The sequence below is a fragment of the Erpetoichthys calabaricus genome, chromosome 4 (assembly GCF_900747795.2).
Source record: "Erpetoichthys calabaricus chromosome 4, fErpCal1.3, whole genome shotgun sequence".
NCBI classification, from domain to species: Eukaryota; Metazoa; Chordata; class Cladistia; order Polypteriformes; family Polypteridae; genus Erpetoichthys; species Erpetoichthys calabaricus.
The window spans coordinates 123,421,791-123,445,709 of NC_041397.2; positions in this window are offsets into that span (position 1 = coordinate 123,421,791).

Here is a 23,919-nt window from a genome sequence, read left to right on the forward strand (position 1 = left end):
TTCATTGGTGCATTGGTTTGGAAGTACATAATAACAAAACACTTACTAAATACAAGCACTTCAGGTCATTTAGGAAGTAAGAAAAGGGAATCTTTCATCTGAGAATCACTTTGCAAAGACCATTCCCCAAAAAATACTGTACACAAGAGGGAAAACCCAGCAGTTGAGCTTGTATTTCAGGTTGTTAAAATGTCTGCTACTGACAGGGGGATTTCCCAACACAGAGAAATCCATATAGATTGATTTACTGATATAGATATACAGTATATTTCAGTATTATGCTCCTGGCCTAATGTTTCATTCTTTTCTTTACAGTAAATACAGGCCCATTAAATATTTTTGCTAAGATATATTAACTTTTGCTTCACCAGTATTAACAAAGTAGAGACCAATATTATATGTTTTATGAATATCTATTGTTATTGTTAGGTTTTATTTTACCTCCCAATGCTTGTACTCTATTACTGCCTTGAAAGCCCAGCTGTGTGAACTGCCATTATTTTATATATTAGCATGTTTAATTATTGAATTGAATAATATTAAAAGCATGTTAAAAATTGTAAACTCAAAATCTATCTATCTATCTATCTATCTATCTATCTATCTATCTATCTATCTATCTATCTATCTATCTATCTATCTATCTAATATAGTGCCTTTCATATCTATCTATCTATCTATCTATCTATCTATCTATCTATCTATCTATCTATCTATCTATCTATCTATCTATCTATCTATCTATCTATCTATCTATCTATCTAAGCTGTTACAGCATTTAATTTTGAGATTCTTCATTTACTGCGTAGTTTTTTCAAAGCAAATATTAATAATAAAACTGATCTGGTCATGTGCATTTGCAGTGTCTTATCCGTACAGCTGTACAGAGCCTAATCCAGCATATTAAGTTTTATCCCTGTAAAATGTTTCATTTCAAGATAATGTATGCTTACCTCTGAATATATCTGAAGAATATGAGGTGCTATACCGTGAAAAGTATTGAAGTGCTTTAAGGCCAAAACCTGGGCACTCATATGTGCAAATAGCCCTGCATAAACAGCAGAAGCGATTCACAGACCTTTTTTTCATCTGTTAGACCACCAACAGTCAGCCTGCCATGACAGCGCCTCTTAATAAATTTAAGTTCATTTGTGGGGGAGAGCTTGGGGAGGGCTAGAAATCACCTCCACTTTATTCATGCTTCAAAGATTTAGCTAAATGATTAAATGAACCAAACCGATCAACATTATGAAAAGGTTAACTGAATCAACAGCTTGTAAGAGCAGTGATACCTTCAGACCTGAAGTGTTGACTCTTTTTCTGCATTTTGAGTCTGAATAAGCTGTACCTTATATCATGTTGTCTGCATCCCTTTTACACTTTGCTTCTCAAGATTAATTTCTCTGTTTGGCTGGTTTAAAAGCTCTTGATTCAAAGTAATTTTCAAAGTCTCCTGAAAGCTTTTGAAGAGACAATTCCATCTTTTTCAGTTATGAAGACAATTAGGGATTGCTCTCTCTTTCCGTCACTTTCTTCTTCTTCTCGACGGATACATCTCTTTAGGTTTATTAATTGCATTTTCTGGCTACTGCCTCCATTTTTAATAATTTTAACAGGCAAAATCTGGATCACTTTTAACGTGCTCTGGTATGGACATACTTTTAGAACGAAATCACTTTGACAGAATAGCTAACATAAGCTGCAGCCAAGATGATATAATAGTTGCAATACTAGCTTGTTGTGAAAATTGCTAATCAGTTTATTTTCCTGCCCTAGAAATCTGACAAGCCAGTCATTTAAGCAGATGTTGTTTACATTTCCTACCATTGAAATGATACGTATACAACAGTATGAATAACATAACAACATATATGTAAGTTTAAGCATAAATTATTTATAAATTATTTTTAGTTTTGCAGATACAAAATTATTCATTATGTTCTTTTCACAACAGAGGAAATCAGTGAAGACATTAGTGCATTACTAATGTATTATATTATCCATCCATCCACATTCCTGACGTGTTTATTCAGGGTAGAGTCATAGGGCAGCTGGAGCCTACCCCAGTAAGCATTGGGCACAAGGTAAGAACAAAATGTGGTGCCAGTCCATCGCAGGTTGAGCACACAGAAGGCACAATTCAGCATCTCCAATCCATCTAACCTTCATGTCTTTTGACCGTGGACTATGAAACAGGAACACTTTGAAGAACTCAAAAGGACATGAGGAGAACACGCAAGCTCCACACAGGGAGTACCGAGGACACAAAATCTAGTCATCTTACTGCAAGACAGCAGCGCTGCCTGTACCCCCCCATAATATAATATAATATAATATAATATAATATAATATAATATAATATAATATAATATGGCGGCACGGTGGCGCAGTGGTAGCGCTGCTGCCTCACAGTTAGGAGACCCGGGTTCACTTCCCGGGTCCTCCCTGCGTGGAGTTTGCATGTTCTCCCCGTGTCTGCATGGGTTTCCTCCGGGCGCTCCGGTTTCCTCCCATAGTCCAAAGACATGCAGGTTAGTTGGTCTGGCGATTCTAAATTGGCCCTAGTGTTTGCTTGGTGTGTGGGTGTGTTTCTGTGTGTCCTGCGGTGGGTTGGCACCCTGCCCAGGATTGGTTCCTGCCTTGTGCCCTGTGTTGGCTGGGATTGGCTCCAGCAGACCCCCGTGACCCTGTGTTCGGATTCAGCGGGTTGGAAAATGGATGGATGGATGATATAGTATAAGAGTGACACAGTGGCTAGGTGGCTCAGTGGTAGCACTGCCACCTTGCAGTAAAGACCAGGATTCACATCCCAGATCCTCCCTGAGTGGAGTTTCCATTTTCTCTCCTTGTCTGAGTTGAGTTTCCTCTGGGTGCTATGTTTTCCTCCCACAGTCCAAAGACATGCAAGTCAGGTGAATTGGAGATGCTAAATTGTCCCAGTGGGGGTCTGATGTGTTCACCTTGCAATGGACTTGCACCCTGATCAGGGTTTGTTCTTGCCTTACGCCCAATGCTAGCTGAGATAGGCTTCAGCCATTTGACCCTGGTCTAGAATAAGTGGGTTAAATAATGACATAATGTAATATAATACCATTTTCAAGGCCTACTTAATCCTGAGTATTGACCTGAAGTATTGCTCACAATGTAAGAGCAATGCCTGGACACAGTGCTAGTCCATCACACAGTGAACACACTAATGGGCCAATTTAGCAATGTCAATTCACCTAACTTGCATGTCTGTGGACTTTGGCAGGAAACCAGACCACTCAGAAGAAATCCATACGGACACAGGGAGAACATGCAAGCTCCATGTAGGAAGCACACATTACATGAACCCCAGTCTCCTTACAGTGAGACAGCAGCGCTACTGTGCCACCCAATAATATAATATAATATAATATAATATAATATAATATAATATAATATAATATAATATAATATAATATAATATATTGCGGTGGGTTGGCACCCTGCCCGGGATTGGTTCCTGCCTTGTGCCCTGTGTTGGCTGGGATTGGCTCCAGCAGACCCCCGTGACCCTGTGTTCGGATTCAGCGGGTTGGAAAATGGATGGATGGATAATATAATATAATATAATATAATATAATATAATATAATATAATATAATATAATATAATATTAGCAATGGGCCAGTGTCCTATCTGGGACTACCCTCTACCCTCAACTGGATTAATAATAAGTGGGGCAATGTGCCACATGTTGATCAGCAAATGCACATAATAATGACCCTATAACCTCATAAGCTTAGAAATATAATATAATATAATATAATATAATATAATATAATATAATATAATATAAAATAATATAATATAATATAATATAATATAATATAATATAATATAATATAATCTCTGTAAATATTAAATCCAACGTCTGTCTGTCTGTATGTCTGTCCGCTTTTCTACTTAACAGATTTAGATCGAGTTTTTTTCTATAATTTTCTTAAACATTCGAGTCGATTTTGTGACCTCTCTCATTGTGCTAAGTAATAATCTCTTATACAGTGGAACCTCGAGATACGATCACCTCTGTATACGAGAAATTCAAAATACGAGGAAAGTATGAGCGAAAATTTCTGTTCTAAATGCGAGCATTGGCTCGCGTAACGAGCCACGAGCCAGGCTGTGGGTATAGCTCGCGGCTTAGCGAGGGGGCGTGGTAGCAGTTGCGAGCCGCGATCTGCGGTGTCTGCGTTTCTCACTTAAGTGCACAGGTGGGAAACTGCCCACATCCACGATTGTTCCTGTGGCTGATGGGCTGCAGCTGCCATGTCCTCCCCGCATATATAGAGAAGCGCGAGCCGGTTAAGGGGGAGAAGAAGTGAGAGGAGAGGAGAGGAGAGGAGAGGAGAGGAGAGGAGAGAGAGAGAGAGAGAGAGAGAGAGAGAGAGAGAGCGCGCAGGCAGGCAGGCAGGCGGGCGGGCAGGAGAGCAGGCTCGCGTGTAGCTGAACAGTGAGCTGAACAGGCGAGCCAAACAGCTGAAGCAGGACGGTGTAGAGAAGGTCAGCTGCATTAAGAGTGTCTCGCCTGTTGCAGAGCCCGCAGGTGAGACGCTAACAGAGAAGAAGCACCGGGGATTGTCGTCTGTTTTTTAAAGACTGCATCCTTTTGACGTTTTAACCTCGTGTTAAAGGATTGTTATTCTTGTGTATTTTAAACCTCCACTTCACAACTGTTTTAAGGATTATTTATTTAAACATTTATTGAATGCTCTACTGCACTTTGGACACCTGTTTTGATTCTTTTAATAATCAGTTATATTATTTACCAGTGTTATTTATTAAAGGTAGACTACAGTATATATAATTTATCAGTGTTATTTGTTAGGAAAATTGATTTTTATGTTAATATATTTGGGGTGCGGAACGGATTAACTGGATTTCCATTATTTTCAATGGGGAAGTTTGTTCTAGATACGAGAAATTCGCTATACAAGCTCAGTGCTGGAACGAATTAAACTCGTATCTAGAGGTTCCACTGTATATATTTCTCTTCTGGTTCGTCCTGCTTCCACTTCAAAACTGGTCCCGCCCACACGTAGCCGACATGGCATTTCTCGATCCCTATTCGTCTTCTTCCAAACCCTTCCCCATGCTGCCTGTGGCTCTTCTTCAAAACTGGTCCCGTCCACACGCAGCCGACACGACATTTCTTGATTCCTATTCGTCCCCCTCCAAACCCTACCCCACATTCTTCCAGTGCGATTCCTGCAACAAAACTTTTCAAACGCGAGCCTCACTTGCTAAACACAAGAAAAGACATTCTTTCCAACAATTATATGAGTGCCAGAAATGCAATAAGAAGTTCACTACACAGGATTGTCTGACTAAACACAACAAAACTCATTCACAACTCTTGCAATGCGACATCTGCAAAGCAACGTTTCCAAACCAACACAGTCTCAGCAGACATACACACAATCCTCTTCCTGTTACCACAGGTACTTCTTCACCTAATTCCTGTCTTCCCGTCCAAGAGTACAACATTGGGACTCCAGACCAGCAGTGCAAACACTGTCATGCACTATACTGGCCTGCTGAGCATAATATATCCAACAAGTACTCGAGGTGCTGCCACAACGGTAAAGTAGCTTTACCACCTTTGCGGGAGCCACCTGTGTCTTTACAACAGCTTCTTACACAGCAAACATCAGAAGCTAAAAATTATTGTGAAGACATTCGAGAATACAACTCTTCTCTAGCGTTTGCTTCCATGGGTGCACAGATAACTCAACCTCCTGGCCACAGACCATACTGTTTTAAAATACATGGGCAAATTTATCACCAAATCTCTCCACTATACGCTAATACTCTCCAGGATATGGACAGTTGTATGTTTTTGACACAGTGCAAGCTACTGAAGTACGTTTACAAAATTTGCAAACTCTGCATGCAGCAAAAATTTACTTCAGCTAGATTCCATGCTCAGAACCATCAACTCCTTCACTAAATCACACAAACACATGCATGAAATTGCTCAGTCCAATCCAACAGCATCTGTACGAATGGTTTTCAAGGAAAACCCTAGACAGGATTTACGATGATACAATGCCCCGACATGTCACACCGATGTTGCAGGGATTTTCGTTGTAGAAGATGGCGAACAGCCTTCTGAAAGGGACATTTGTATCTATCCCATAGGCAACTCCTGTAAACAGATTTCCACGCTCAATATGAATTGTGATCCTATGGTTTATCCACTTTTATTCCCTTATGGAGACATTGGCTGGCACAAAAATTTACAACATGTTCCTGATAAAAGAACCGCCAAGCGAATAAGGCTTACTCAATGCCAATTTTACATGTACAGTTTAGCAATGAGCAATACATTTAATATTTTGCACCCCAGTGGCAAACTATTCCAACATTACATCGTAGATGCGTATGTTAAAACAGAGGGTGCGCATCTCAACTATCTCAGATTACATCAACAAAATCTGCACGTGGAACAATACAAAGGACTATCAGATGCACTGCAAGCAAACGCTGAAAATAACAATGTACGTATAGGCAAAATGATCATATTACCGTCCACATTTCCAGGAAGCCCAAGATACATGCAACAAAACTATCAGGATGCCATGGCCATTGTACGTAAATTCGAAAATCCTGATTTATTTATCACTTTCATATGTAATCCTCAATACAATAGCACATTTAGTGGGTGGATGAAAGTTTAAAGTCATTGTCATGATTATATGTGAAAATTTTATAATACAATTCAAACTGATGTGTCTTCATGTAGACACTGATTGGTAAGGGAGCAACATCCAAAGAGAATGTACCTTAGACATGAATCTAAATGAGTCCTTTCATCAATTATCAGGGTGCACCATACAATTTTAAAGCACTGTAGTGTTGGTTATTTTTGTACAGTTTCTGATCATTGAACATGTGGCACATATTATCAAATGTTTCTTGTTTTCTTTGTACTGTGAGCACAGGATACATCTTCTAAATAATAATAATAATAATAATAATACTTTTTCAAGGGAAATTCAGTCACTGCATGTGTACTCTGTACACAATGATTGAATTAATAATTAATTGACTGGCTTTCTCAACACATCCATCCATCATTTCATGAACCCTTAACTATGTTCACAGGCAGAAGTTACTCTGATCTGAATTTGTCGCCTTAATGTGACACAAATCTGATGAATTCAGAGCTGTGTGGACACAGAAATCCCATCCGTAGCAAAGTGCAATTTATATACTAGCTACTATTGCATCCATTGTTTTGGTTTTAGTACCACGAGTCGTCAAACAAATATAACTTTTTTTGTTCTTGGTGACACATGACTCATGTGTGCCGTTTCAGAGGACAGATCTGTTCACATTACAGTTAGATACAGGTCACCTGAACTTATTAAGGTGAATCGTCAAGATAGGCAAATCTGATCTGAGTGAAAAATTGGAATTGAGCAATGAGGCTCGTAATGTGAATGTCGCATTAGTAATTCAGTCTTAAGGGTTACAAGGAGCTGAATCCTTTCCTTGCAGTGGCTAATGCAAAGAACGGACTAAATGTGGATGCCAGTCTATATTAGATTCCACTCAGGCACCCATCCTCATGGACAATAGTTTACACTGAATCTGTACTGACAAAAAAAAAACCACAAAGACAATTGATGAGCCCTTAGATTATTATACTTTCAGCTATCCATCCATTTTACATTACAAAGCTCAGGTAAGCAGAAGCTTGCCCCAGTAGGCCCAATGTGAAAAAGGATAACCATACACATTCCATCACAGAGCATTCACAGGCACACACTCAGTCTCACTCATACTGGTCCAATTTAAAAGTCACCAAGTAGCCATGGATATCATTGGAAAACCTATGTAGACAAAGGACAAGTGTGTCAACTCAACCCAGCTAATCGGGCCAAAAATGAAATCCAAGGCTGTTGCCTTTGTTAATTGTTTTTACCAAATGAAAATACATATCAATGGCCATCACTCTTTTTGTCAGTCTCTTGAAGTATTTAGCTCAAAAAAACAGTTAGATAAACACAATGACATTTAGATTCATCTTTGGTTTACTAAATCGTGTATGCAGGATCTTTCTAGCTGTTAGGACAGAAGATATTAAAAGGGGAAACCACTTAATGAACTCATTTAAGAGATGTTTTTTAAACATTCAGGCACTGTTTATTCTTTCTGATTTCACAATCCAAATATATTTAATAGAGTGACTATGTCTTAGTCTAGTAGTAAAAGTGTGAAATAGAGATTTTGAATGCTGCTTTTACATATCTACATAAGAGATTATGTTTTAAATGTATTTGCAACATAGATTTGATCATTCTTACCCATGGAATACCCCATCTGCTTTTGGAAAACTATATCCACCCCCACAGCACAATGGAACACAAATCTTTTCAGACAGTCAGTGCCATCCAGCTTCCTATTATCATAAATGCCAGGCTGCATTATGTCATGTAGTATAACAGAGATGCCACCCCAAATGAAACATGCTTAGCAGATTGCCTCCTACAATGACAAATCCCCATAGAAAGTTTGCATTTGAATGAAGGCACCATGAGTCACTCTACAAACATGCCATTGATCAGAAAGATGACAATTACAACATTACTTCTTCTCATTAGATATCAGTTGTCTTGACTGTGTGTAAATAGTGAACTATTAAAGCTGAAATGATTCAGCAGAAACATAAGGTTACGTGACGTAAAAATGTACCTTCTCCACTCAAAGGGCTGTGTAATATTCCAAAAGTCCAAGTGAGTGCAGCTTGTAAGAGGTCACTTTACTTTTTTTGGACTATAATATAATACAAGGTTGGTTATTTTATTAGTGTCCTTATAAGCGCAGTGATACATTATCTTATCTATCTATCTATCTATCTATCTATCTATCTATCTATCTATCTATCTATCTATCTATCTATCTATCTATCTATCTATCTATCTATCTATCTATCTATCTATCTATCTATCTATCTATCTATCTATCTATCTATTTAAAGAAAGGCATTCAGAAAGTTAGCAAGTTCAGTATATCAAAATAAAAGCATGACTAGGCCAGGTCAAGTGAATATTTCAATGATACATCTGGGATCTGGGGCAGTACTGCATTCTAACTATCACAGTGTCACAACAACTCTAAATTTATATCAGGCGGAATTTGTGCAGATTGGAAAAAATAAATCTATATCATCCTTACCAATCTGGAAGGGGCTGCAGACCTATTCCTAAAGATCTGGTGTGCCACTATTGTGAAAAATACCCTGTGGTAATCAGGAGTCCCTTAAGTGCTCCATTGTTGGCTGAACACTGAAATCGTACTCTTGTACTGCAGAATTAGATATAAAGAAAGCTACCGCTTAGAATATGAATATGTTAAATAGACAAATCACATCATACACAGGTCCACAATCTTCAGACGAAAGCAGTGCCACTTCTGACCAGCATCATGCAAAAAGCCACTTTTCACAAGTCACATGGAATTCTGTTCAGAAGAGTAGAAGCAGCCGTCTCATTCATCACAGCTGTGCTGATACTTTAAGAACTGTGATGTATTCAGTTGAAGTTTCATTGTATGGGATCTTGTCAGCATTTTGTTTGGATTTTTTAAAAGTAAATCCAAAATTTACCAGAGAACTTTCATTTTAGAGCAGAAGTAGGCTAGGTAAAACATAATTAATGCCATCGTGTCACTGTCCAGTGATGCAGCTCTAGTTACAGACGATAGAAGCATGTTATTTTGAGACTAAAATAAAAGAAAACACCTTGGCAATGACCTTCTTCTGGATTCATATTTGATCCTATTTTCTCACAAAAATCAAGTAATGAGCACTGAGTGATTATAATACTATTAATGTTTTGGCAGGACCTGAAACAAGAACAGTCTAAGAATGTATACACAGTGATGACACAGAGAGAGACTTTTAAAAAATCACATGAAATCAGTTACTTCAGTTTAAAGATGATGCATCATTTTCCTATTAAATGTTTGGATGAAGAATGAATTTGTTTATAGAATAAATTTGTAAAGATCATTATTTCAACTCTCACATAACATCTTTTTTCAAGAGAGTTGAGGAGCATTGGCTAGCCATAAAGTTCATAGTGCCTGCCATAACAGCAAATACAGGCCCCACTGGTGGAGAATTGCAGTATGGCAAAGTTGAAGAAAAAGGTGTTCAATGTAATGTGAACAGAAGGGTCACCAGATCTGATTGTGAAGTACTGGTAAGCCAAACATGTGTCAACAACAGTGGTGACCAAAGTAACATGTTTGGATGGAGTTTGATGTGGAGAATAAGTTCAGCGTGCCCTCAAACAGTTCATGTCAGACCATTAAACAACAGGAAGGGGAGTTGGAACATCTCAAAGATTGTTCTCAGGAGAGGTGGGGAAATAATGAACACTCTTAAGGATTTTGTTGGGAGGTGGAAACATGTTGAGGAACTCATAAACCATGTAGTTGCAATAGCATTGGTTGGGAAGTAATAATAATAATAATACAGTACATTTTATTTATATAGCACCTTTCCCATGTAGCAAGAGGTGGATAAGATCTGACCAGAAATGTTGAAAGCACTGAATATTGTGGGACTGTTTTGTCTAACATATGTTTACAGTGTTGTGTGGAAGGTGAACACAGTGCCTTGGGATGTGATGAAGTAATGGTCCTCGTTTTTAAAAGTGGAACTAGAGGGTGTGTTTCAATTACTGAGGGTTCACACTCCTTAGACTCCACGGAGAATCCAATTTACAGTAGAACGTCAATTCCAGAAGGAACAATGAGGATTATGTTCTGGCCCTGGAATATTGGAACAACTCTTTGTACTTACATAGGCATTTGAGAAATCATTGGAATTTGCCATTTCTGTTTACATATGGTTTACATATTTGGAAAAAGCTTATGACTGTGTAATCCAGAGTATTTAGTAGAAGGTGCTACAAAACTCCAGGCACTGCTACTATGTGCTGTTCAGTCCTTGTATTTGCAGGCCAAGAGTTGTGTTTGTGTACTTGTCAAGTCCATTCAATATGGATTTGTGTGGGTGTTGGACAGGATAGATAGGATATCGACTTACAGCTGAAGATAGGAGATGTCTCTCGAATTTGCACAAATAAATCGGTACTGCAAGCGGACTATGATACTTAGCGCAATGAGGGAAATCGCAAAATCAATCAGAATGTTCAAGTAAATTATAGAAAAAAAACGATCTAAATCCGTTAAGTAGTTCTCTTGGGAAAAAAGCGGACAGACATACAGACAGACAGACGTTGGAGTTTATATATATAGAGATGTCTTGGTAACATAGGTATGATGGATTGAACAGTCTCTTCTTGAATGTAATAATTCTTAATGTTCTTGTATATACAGTAGTAGAGAACCTCACAAGGATCTAATTTTCAAAGTACCAATAGAAGAAATTCAAACTACAGTGTGCATCTTGGTGCTGAATTAGCTTAAACATGGAGAGCAAAAGGTTTTCAAGAGTTACACAAGGTAGAAAAGCAGATTACCTTAGAGATCTGTGTTGGTTGTGAGCTTCTGCACCTTTTAATTTAAATACACAGTTAAGTTAAAAATTATACCAAACAGGTTCCTTTAACTGATACCCCATCCAAGTTTGGCTACTACATTAAATCTGATTCTCTGGGTCCCTGTGGCTATGAAGAATGGTTTAAACAGAGATTAGAAAATGGATGCAAACAAGCTGGCTAAATTTTTACATAGTACTAGATTAGGAAAATTACAAGGAGCCCAGGAACGACTTTACTTTCCATAACAGGAAAAAATTCAGATTTAGACATACTACACAGAAAATGACTCTAATATAAATAAATGTTAACTTTTAACACATAGCCAGAAGGTAGAGGTAATGAAAAAGCTTTGCCTCCTAATGGAGTCTTGATTAGCAGAAACGATTAATTATCATAGGTGAGGCTATGTTTTGGATTGCACTGCTTTGATTGTAGGAGGTGTTATTCTTAAGTCATATGTAACCCTTGTGAGGTCCCATCTGGAATGTTGTGCTCAGTTTTGGACTTCATATTGTAGAGTGCACAAAACACAGACAAAACAAGAACATATCTCTGGTCTGATGAGACAAAAATTGAACCATAAGTTTTTAGAGAAGCGTGCAGGATGAAAGATACAGCCGAGTTTCATTTCACATTCAATCTTGTATTATACAGTTGTATTTTCTATGCCTTTGTTGTGTTTTATTTTTTAAAGCTAATCTTTTTCATTGTGTTCACATTTTTTCCAAGAACAATATTTTTTTATCTTATGTTCCAAGGATGCACTAGCGTTTATCGCAGTATGTATTGTATATTGATGAAGTGTGTTGTCTAATAAGTTTATATGAGGGGGTCAGCAAAATTGCACCTTGCCTCAGGTGTCATTATTTTATGAGCCGGCTTGGTTAGTGTTCATAAAGCATTCTTTCCCTTTATTTTCATGTGCTTCATTTGTGTAGGCCCAGTAGAACCCCAGGCAATGCCAGCCTTTAAGTGCTCCTCATTACCAACGCACAATTCCCGATCCTAAGAAGTAATGTCACCTACCACCTTAGCTAATGATGATGTCTGTCTGTGTTAATATCAGACCCTGATACACTGATTACATGCTTGTTGTGTGATTTATAGGTTTGTTCCATTGACAGATGCATACAGGCACAGGCACGCATATGTTCTGGAAGTTAAATCAGCTTAAGGCAACAGCAGCCGTTTTAGGAATTGTGAGAATTTCAATACTACTGTTCAAATGAGATATGCTTGAACCTAACTTAAAAAAAAAATTAAAAGCTATTCAGGAAACATGTTTTGTTTGTTTTTCTACCCTCTGATTCATATTTTCACATGTTTTGTTCTTTGGTTTTGGTATTAAAAAAGATCTGTATCAACTTGTAAGAAAGAGAAAATAAAAAAATGCTTGACTGAAACTTAAAAAGATGCTATTAGATTTTAGATTAAACTTACAGGAGCTCCTTTTAGCAATTACTGTGAATCATAACCTGTGCTTTACAATCACCATACCCAAGATCCTTTGAGTCACTAACAATGTGGCCTGCAGTCCACTATTATCTCTGCATGCAGGTACTTCTTAGATTTTGAGACAATGCTGTTCCTGGTTTCTTGGTATATTGACATCAGTGGGGTGGTTTGCCGGTCTGGCAAATATACCTGTGATTTTAGGACTTCATCACCACAGTCTCTGTGAAGCAATGGGAGCACTTTGCCTTTCTTTGACAATCTCACAATTGACTGCTCTCTCCCTATGCAGGATTTGTGATCTCAATAGTTGCTAGCCTTGGTGCCATGCCAAGGTCACAGCCTCTTTCTCTTGCAAATTATGACAGAGAGTCAGTCTTACTTCCTGCCGTTCTTGGCCTGCCACTTGTTTAGACACCAAAGCAGTCAAAGTCTGGGAGAAGGATTCTGTGTTAACATTTGTCGTTCTAACCTTCTTTCTGTGCATACAAAAACATTATATAACTTCAAATGAGTGGTTTCCAAAGTTTTTCTTAACACTTGTTTCTATCTTTCTCCATTATATCCAGTCAGTAGCTGTGAGCTGACATTTATTTTAAGCCAAAATCAAAACTCATAGGTACATGAGTCAATTTATTCCAGAAATGAGTGCAAACACAAAGAAGAAGTATACTGTAAGTAGATAAAAATGTTCACATTGCAAACTTTTCTTCCACCTCCATCACTTAACTGTGGACCAGACATCTATGGTACAATCAGAAGGCCAATACAGCACTATAACCCATGTTATGTATGGTTGTGTATGTTTGTGTATTTTATGTTTTATTGTTGTCTTTGCATTTTCTTCAATTATTATTTTAAATATATTATTTTCCATTATGTTTATATTTATGTCCTGTTACTTTTAATAAGCCTCCATTCCTTGCACTTTGTGGGTGGAGCTCCAGGAGGCGGGTCTACCTTGACATTACCACTTCAGAGCCCTCCCACTGGCTATTTAGACTAGAGCAGAGAAGTTTTTGTCTTTTGTACCATTATTACTTTCTTCTGATTTTTGATTATTTTCTGCTCTGTCTCTGGAGGTTGCTTATGGATTTTGAATTGGACGTTCTACATTTTGCAACATTTTAGTCAACTCCTTTGTGTTTTTTTCTGTCATTTGCTATTTTTGTGCATAAGTCTTCCATTTAAAAAGATCCTTTATTTACACTTCTGTCTACAAGCTGCCGGTTTACAGTCATTGCCACACTTCTGGAGCTTTTGCTATATTTCGGTACTTTTCTAATTATTTTGCCAGCTCTTTTAGTTTGGGGGCCTGCTAGGCCAAAACCTGCAGATAGCAGTAAGGAATAAGCTGAACTTGGTGAGGCTCATCTGTGCTGGCTAGTGAAGGTCCTGGCTGGCTTTGTGGCTATGTTTTGGAGGTCTTGCATCCATTTTGCAATGTTTCAGACTCCATTTCATAAGAGAGAAACTATTAGATTAATTCCAGGATGAAAAGGTTTGGGCCTGAAAAACAAATAAAGAACATGAATCTTTCCAGATTAGGCAAGCAAAGATTGAAGAGCAATGTGATAAACTTTTAAAAATGGAAAAGGAAGTAAGAAGAATACAGGCTAGATGTTACTTAAAATAAATTGAATCAAAATATGGGGTTACAGGCAGTGTGATAAACAGCCTGTTATAATCAGAAGGGTCCCCTTAGCATTCCAGTGTTGGCTAAACACTGAAATCTTGTTCTTGTCCTATGGCATATGCAATACATCAGGTTTGCAGAATGTCATCACCTAGGATAATCACAAATGTAAGTACATAAATCACACCAAGTAACCTGCAAACAAAAGCCACAACATATTTTACTTCTGAGTGACATTGTGCAAAACAGACACTTTCGTAACGTATATACTTGGGCAATACCAAAAAATAAATGTTTCATCATTTATGTTAATTAATGTGCCTCCCAGCCACAGAACAGGGAACACAAACTGCAGATGCAGGTCATTTCACACGCAAAACACTGTTTAAACAATTAGTATCATGGTATCAGCAGCCTCCTTCACTTTTTGTTCTCCACCAACATTCTCTTCATAACTGTAGTAAATCCCTCCACCATGAAGCACAAAAAGGGGCTGCAGGCCTCTTAACCACCAGCCAGACCAGAACTTCACTTTGGCCTGGCTCCCAAGAGTTGACCTTTAACCACTGGCAACCAAGCTCCAAACTCAACATATAGTCCTCAGACCTACCCATTCCTAAAAACTGGGGAAATGGCTTTTAGCAAACAAATATCAAACCAAATCCATGAAAAAGGAAGATGGAAACTAATTAAAAGATTTAACCCAAAACACAAGTTCCTTTAATAAAGGAAAGGACATTCCCTATGTTGTGACCCATATTAATGGTCTATGCCCCCATAGTAAGCACTTCCAGAGTTTTAGGTGAATGCTACCACACCAGGTATTCCTGAATGATCTCTGAACCACAAAGATGTAATGAAAAAGACCAGTTTGTTTTTCCTTCCCACTGCAAACTTGTGAGGCTACAGCATGTTGCCCCCTCTAGCAGTCCATGGAACCTCAAACACACAAATAGGATTTCTGCTTTTGAAAGTAGAGTTTTACTTGAATCCCCTGCTATGGTGGTAGTGTCCTCTGTTGAGCAACTAGGGTATCATTGCCTAGGTTAGCATAATATAATATAACATAATATAACATAATATAACATAATATAATATAATATAATATAATATAATATAATATAATATAATATAATTATTGTTTGTCAACAAATATCATGGATTCAGAGTCCTATTATTTATCAGAAGAATTTTTCTAAATTATCTGAAGAATTATGTTGAATTGACTAGAGGAATTTGTACATATATATGTGATGCTATAGATGTATTTACAATGCAGCAACCATCCAGAGTTGTCCTCAAGGAACAGTGAATGTTTGACTTCTGTTCAATATCTACTTGTACTGTATCTATTAATCTGGAGTGAGATTTGAGAGTGTGTGAGTGTGTCCTATGATGCATTGCAGCCTTATTCAGGACTGGTTCCTCCCTTGCTCTTAATGCTGCTGGAATTGGCACCTCTTAACTGGATAAGCAGATCAGAAAATGGTTAAAAGAAACAACTTTAACTTGCTAATTACTTTTGTTTTTGTTCTTGTTTTCTTTTGTTTTGTTTTTTGAGGTAGCTTCATTCTCATTGCTCTGAGTCTCTCCTGCTCCTTTTTTATCCAGTGTTTGCTTTATATTCTTACCTGCCTCTCTTTAGAGATAATTGCACTTTAATTCACAGATTGCTTTTATTCTTAAATGGTTTTCCAAGGGGAAACTTAAACTTTTCTTCCAAAACTATCACCTGTGTTATCTTTTACTTTCTGAGTCTGATTGCTCTTTAATTTATTAGACGCTGTTGTTTATACAGTATGTGCTGTGTATGAGAGTATCCTGTGTGGAACTTGAACCCCAGACACAGACAGACACGACACCAGATGTCCACAAAAGACACGCTTTTATTCTCCTCTTCACAACACAGTGCCCAAAGACTCACAGTCCTTTTCCACTCCTTTCTCTTTTCCTTCTCTTCTTCTGCCTCTACTCCTCCCATCACAAGCTCCGTCCTCTGTCTCCCAACTCCGGCTCCCTGAATGGAGTGAGGTGGCCCCTTTTATGTTATACCCGGATGTGCTCCAAGTGCTCCCTGATGATCTTCTTGCAGCACTTCCTGGTGTGGTGGAAATGCTGCATGGACACCCTGAAGCACTCCAGGTGTGTCTGGTTCCTCTTCCGCCAGCACTTCTTGGTGCTGCCGTCCAGGGCTCTGAGATGGTCCAGGCACCCCTGCTGGTGGTCACGGACCCCAACAGGGTTGAGCTTCCAAGCTCTCCATCCATGACCCTGATGTAATCCAGGGGGGCTGCCCTCTTGCATCCCGGGGAAGACATTGCCCCTCTCCCAGTCCTCTCCTTCTTCAGGTGTCCCGGTGGGGCAAGGTCCCCGGTCGTCTGCCACACCTGTGATGGACTGGCATCCTTACCAGAGATGGTTGCTGTCTTGTGACTGTTGCTACCAGGATATGTTCATGCTTTCTTTAATTCATAAATGGAAAAGGAGCATTAAAAATGGAAACATAGAAAGAAGAGTTTGCTCAACATCTGTTTGTTTTTCAAGATACAATTTTATTGAAGTAATTGCAGTTGGTCATAATTTTAAACTATGAATGTGATTTCACTACTGTACACATGTATAGAAAACACAGGCTAGTCAATTAGACAAATCATACAGTACAAATAGAATGGATCATACAATATGTATGGAATGTAATGTCATTCTCTCATCAGTTGAACTTTCAAGTCAATTCCACTCTTACTAAGTTCCCGAACATGTGTTGGTTTTAAGTTCCAGACTCATTTCAGGCGTCAGAAGTATCTCTATATTTGCTCCAGGAACACCAGGCTGGAAATGGCCTGCAATCCAAAGGCTCCTGTTGCCCTTCTCTTGCCTGCTTTATTAGTGAGACAGAATGGTCCCACCTGTTTTGAAGATGTGTGCCCTTAATATATTCTTGTTTACCATGGTGACAAGTTGCATGTTGGATGGACATGCAAGTAAGAATTTCACTGCTATCTGTACTCTACTATTAATACTACTACTACTTCCACTTCTACTACGGATATGTCAATTTTAACATATCTTCTCACTAATTTATGCATGTGTTTGAGGCAAATTCATTTCATAGTTAGGTTGGCTTCTACCAAGTTCTTTTTGCACGGCTCATTGTACTTACCTGGTTGGCTGTATTCTTGCCTGGAGTGGATTGTATTTTGCTTCATTTAATCACCTATGCCTTTACCTTTTCCTTTTATAAGCTCAATATAATTCAAATCAGCTTCTCATGTGTATCCAATTGCATTTTATTTTGTCTTTGGCTAAGCAAATACAGTAAGTGAAGATTTAAATGCACTGTTGGATTTGCTCTTGGTCTGCACAGTGGCCCTAGCAGGTAGTATTTGATTCCCAGCTGGCATGCCATCTGTGTAGAGTTTGCTCATGTTTTTTTTTTCTAGAGATGCCAGTTTCCTCCCTCACTCCAACAACACTTGGTTAGACTGATTGATGGCTCTAAATTGGCCCAGAATAAGGGAATGTCTTTGTGTGCATCAGAGCATCCATTGAAAGTTGCATCCTGTCTTAAACTGTCTGATTTAGTTCCCCTTGACCTTGTAATAGATAAAGAAGGCTTTTAAAATGAATGGATGGATGAGGAAGTGTGAGTGCCCTGTGATAAACTTGCATGCTAACCAGGGTTGGTTTCTATCTGTTATGTTGACTGGTGACTCTAAAATGGTGAGGTATTGTTCCTGTAATGAATTCGCTTCATATCCCGGACTGGTTACTACCTTGTGACTATTGATACCAAGATAGACTTTGGCTCCCCTTGCCTTGTAATACTTTAAGCAAGCTTGTAACATGAATGGATGAGATTGGGTGAGTGTGTATAGATGTCCCTGCACCCTGGGGCATTACATTTAGTATAGTTCCCAACTTGAGCCTATTGCAGTTGGAAACGACTCAGGCTTTCTTTATACTCAAATATTACAAACTTGATTTTGCTAGCTGAAGTTTTCTTTAATAGCTGTAGTTGATCGTAATTTTTCAAACAGTTTTGATTTTACTTCTGTGGAACATATAGAAGGCACAAGCTGATCAATTAGACAAATCATGCATATGTGCTGTGTTTGTTTCAGATCTCTATAGTTGTAAAAGTGATAAACACAAACTTTTCCTTGTTTATCTTATAAATACTTATGATTATAACATATTGGTCTCTCTAATGTATGCCTATATGGAACCATTCTGATGAGGTCTTACCTATGGTAATTGCATAAACTGAGAGTTTAGTATGATTATAGAACACTGATCCATGAATACTGAAAACTGACTGACAAAGGACCTATAAAAATAGGAGAAATTTCCTTTTATGGTATAATTTAGTGGCCATGAATGAGAGAAATCTAGCTTTTCATTCATAAGGGTCTTATTCAGTACCCAGCCAGGATTGGATAATTGCTCTTTAAAATGGCTTCTTTATAAATGCTAGTCATAGGCAGTGGATACAATAAAATCATGTTTTTGAAATTTACATAAAATGCATTAACAGCTAAGGACTTCAGGATATGATGGCATTTAATCAATCCCTGTAAAAAGCATTTGACGATGCACTCTGCACTCTATAATTCTATTGAACTAAAAAAAAAAGAGCCAGTACAAATTCTCTTAACTGTAAATTATTTTGAAACCTGTCAGGTATGTCCAAGCAAACACCAGGGGGTGTATGAATATCTTTATAAAGATAATCTTATTTCAGATCACCATTTCCTGAATGTGACAATCATTTTGTTTCTTTCGCCAAACTCATTGTGAGCTATTTGATATGGTAACATCAAAACAAAGGAAATGTCAGACAAAAAAGATATCACAACACTGTTAGATTTTACAAGATTTGCTTTGTTTGAAGTTATTTTTATGTTTTAATAATACTTTGTTAATATATACCATACCTGTTATTAACTTAAATCGGTAAAGCTGAAGTAGCAAATAGGATGAAAGTTGAATGTTAAGTTGTAGAGAGGTGTCCAAAAATAAGACAAGATAAGTGGTATGAGAGGTTCCCATAATTAGGAAAAAAATATTGAAAAGGTCAATTTTTACTTTCATCTTTTGCCTTATTGTGCTATTATATTAGAGTATCATGCTTTGCTCCAGATATCCACATAAAACCCTATTTGTACTTTGTGCTTCTAAACTAAAGCCTCTAATATGATAGAGGATTAATAGGAGACTAATACATCTCATCCAGGATGGCATGTGGCAGAAGTGAATCCTTGCTGCTAAACAAAGAATTCAGGCAGATTGGTGATTAGGACACTAGACTTTTAACCATACTGTCACTAGCTCAGTCCCAACTTTTGACTCTCTTTACAACAAATCATTAAGTGTACTGTGATCAGTCAGGTCAGGTCAGGTTGGGGAGCACACACTAGTACAGTGCGTTGCCACACCCACAACACAATGATCCTGGTTAGCAGCCCCCCAGGCAGACACGCGGTCCAGTCCCACCCTCCGGAAATGACCATCTATCTGCCACAGCAAGGTGTTACATGGGTGTCTCCTTTGCCTGGTCCAGCCACTTAGGTCCTCAACAATGTGGATCCTGCGAGCTGGATTACCCATATTGCTGTATTGCTGTAACTGACGCTCCCTCACAATGCAGGTAATGTGTCTCATTCGGGATTCCGTGAGCAACCAATCATTCAACACAAAGTCAAACCAGCGGTACCCAAGGATTCTCCAAAGAGACACAGTACTGAAGGAGTCCAGTTTTTGTCTCAGGTCACTGGATAGCATCTATGTCTCGCAACCATATAGCAAGGCAGGAAGCTCCAGGAGTCTAAACACATGGACCTTCGTCCTTTTGCATAGATATCGGAAGCACCACACATCCCATTCCAGCGACCTCATGACCACCATGTTCTCACAATCTGTCTACTGATTTCATAGGATCCAACTGTTAAAAATATGTAGAATCAAATGTTTTGTGTCCAACCTCAGCAATTGTGTGTAATAAATAACAACAGCAACAACAACAACAACAACAATAATAATTAGAAGAATGGGAACTCTGAGGGGAGAAAGCACCAAACCTAGCAGCTTCTTTTTTTCCTTTTTTGTGTCCTTGGTATAATTGTTTCTCCTCAGTGTATTTAAATAATAAATGCAGCAGCTATCATACTTGAAAGTTCATTTTGGTAATATTCTGGAGAGGTTCCCGCTCATAAGCTCATAATCTCCTGTTAAAATATATAAATATATAGTAATGGCAATTAGACCTGCGATAACAAGATATAGGCTGATACATTCTGTAGATATGGTGAAATGACGAGGTAACAGATCCTTGGCTGGTGATGCACTATAAAAATGCCAAAAAAACCACAAGGCATTAGTTACAGCAGTAGTTCTTATGTGTTCACGTTCTACCAGTGTTTTTGGAGCTGAAGGTCTAAACTGTGGGAAAAATTGTTGATTTGTTAGCTGGTCTGCCAAAAAAAGCAATTAAAGTTAAACTGAGAATAAAAAGCAAATGCATTAAAGGTTTATCACATTGATTCAAATATAATTCAACCACAAATATGCCATTTCTGCCTGCCTGGTTTATATTTTTCATTTTATACTATTGACTGAGGTGAAATATCAGCATTACATCACAACTTGAAGAATTCAGGTAACATTTTCCAACTCAGCACTTTGATTTCTTAGGACATTCATGGAAAACTTCAAAATGTGAATGTAGCAGTAGCTGCAAGAATCCAGAATACTTCAAAGGCTTCTGGAGGTACTTCCTGTCAGAGTGGAAAGGCACTAGAAGTTCTCCCAGTTCTAGGCTTATGATGGTCTTCAACTCATACTTAGATGAGCCTGGAGTGAGAAGAATAGCAGAGGCGAGGACAGGGGAGGAGCAAGAGACCAATATATTCAGTAGTAGGAAGGCTGGGAGTTGGAATGTGTTTTTTAATGAAATGCTATTAAATAGTCCATATGAGTTTAAGACAGGTGTCATAGACTATTTTATATTCCATTTGTATTTGCTTTACATTTTTATGATGGACCCTAACATTCACTACCCCTTGTATATTATGAGTTAGTCAATAAAAAAGTCCTAACCCTTATATTTAGATTTAGGTTTAGGTAGACTTTATTATCCAAGAGGGAAATTTGTTTGCATAAGGAAAGTGCAGAAACAGAAGACATTGTTACAGAAATCCAAAAGATAAACAAAAACAAAACATTTGACAGCCATTGCATAAACATATACTCAAGATCAATGCAAAAAACAATAACTACTTTCAACAGTACATAAAATATTAATGCAGAATTTAAGATTTAGCAGCATTGCCACAAGTAAAAGAATTTATATGGACATTGCTGGCACCTTTCTGGGTACATGGCCAAAATATATAACACACCCCCTGTTTAACAGATGACTAAGAGGTCTTGAGAACTTGAATCGAGTTGACAACAACTTCACCAACTGTGTCAGACTTTTAGGGAGCTCCTGTTGAAATGTTGCCAATTCTGAGAAGAGCCTGGTTTTGAGGAGTTGTCTCCATTTTCTTTTCATGAATTCATTTTAGAATCCAGCTTCCAAGTCATTGAAGATGCTGACAGAATATCGTAAGGTTCCTTTTAAATTTTACATGGTGTGTGGGGATCAGTATCCTAGAGTTATTCCACTGAAAAACAGAAAGAGTAGAGAAACTTCAAGTTTTCACTGCTAAATGTTCCCAAGAAACACAACCTCACTGAACATTTCTAGAATATAACAAATAACTTTCTGTAGATTGCTTTAAGTACCAAAAAGATCTCAGATATATTAGATAATCTGTTTACTAAAACAAAAGGTGCAAATCAAGGAATAGATTAGTAGAAAGGAATACAAAACCCAAAATAAAGCCACTGGTCCAATGTTCACGTCACTGCAGGTATTGTCTTAGCTGGCATTTGTGAAAACTTTTTCATATTGCTTCTGGTTCTTTCTCCCTATACGTAATCCACATAATAATAATAATAATAATAATAATTCTTTACAATTATATAGCGCTTTTCTCACTACTCAAAGCGCTCTCCACACAGGGAGGACTCAGGAAGCAAACCCACAATCTCCTTACTGCAAAGCAGCAGCACTACCACTGTGCATAACCTGTTCTTAACATAAAGGCTGTTACCTCTGGTGCTTATCCTGGGCACATTTTACATATGGCTTACCTGCTTACCCACACTTGCACTTAAAGTAGTTCTCAATTCAACACTGCAGCTTATTTTTACTTACAATGAATATCTCTGGTTTTTACACTGTCATGAACATCTTCCAGCCCCTTCTGACCTTGACAATTACTGCTCTTTCAAAGTCACCGAGGTTTTATCTTTGCCCAAGCTAGCAATAAATACAGAGAACACTGCCCACATTGTATTATTAAACACACCAATGAAAATTATATTTAATTAAGTCGGGGATCACTGGTTTCAACATACTTTGTGTCTACCGAATGCCCAGGTGATTTAGCCTTTTTGGCCATGAAAAGATACAGATGGAGAGATTGATAAGGAATGAATACCGATAGATAGATAGATAGATAGATAGATAGATAGATAGATAGATAGATAGATAGATAGATAGATAGATAGATAGATAGATAGATAGATAAGGAGTGTCTAATCAGATAGAAAAATAAACTTCGGATGAGAAATTCCAGGAAAACCATGATACAATTTTATCATTATAACTTTTTGCAAAATATCAAAATATTGTTATTCAGTTTGATAATATAGTACAATTTATGTTTCCTTTTTATTTTACTTAAGTTAAACATTAAATTCAATTCAATTCAGTTTATTTTTGAATAGCAGTGTTCACTGAATGCAGACTCAGAGTGATGAAATCATGTCCCATAGGCAAAAATGTATGAAACTGTTACACATAACAAAAAAAAACCCTTAATTCAATCCATCCCATGTGTGTAGAAATACATTTTTCATTGCATAAGTGGAATTCAAGTATTTCAATAGTATTCGCACACATTGGCAAATCCTCCATTGTTAGCTCAGAGTGATCCCTTGTGAGATGAGCTTGTACATTTATATTAAGGCTGACAGCCTTAGTTGAAAGTGGAATGTGTAATATTCAAGATCTATTGCTTAAATATACGGTACATATATACAGTGAATTCAGAAAGTGTTCAGACCCTTTCACTTTCTGCACGCTTTATTGTGTTGTAGGTTTAATTTTAAAAAGATAGATTTGCCTTTTTTGCCTATTAATCTACACTCAATAACCCAAATTGATAAAGATAGAACATGT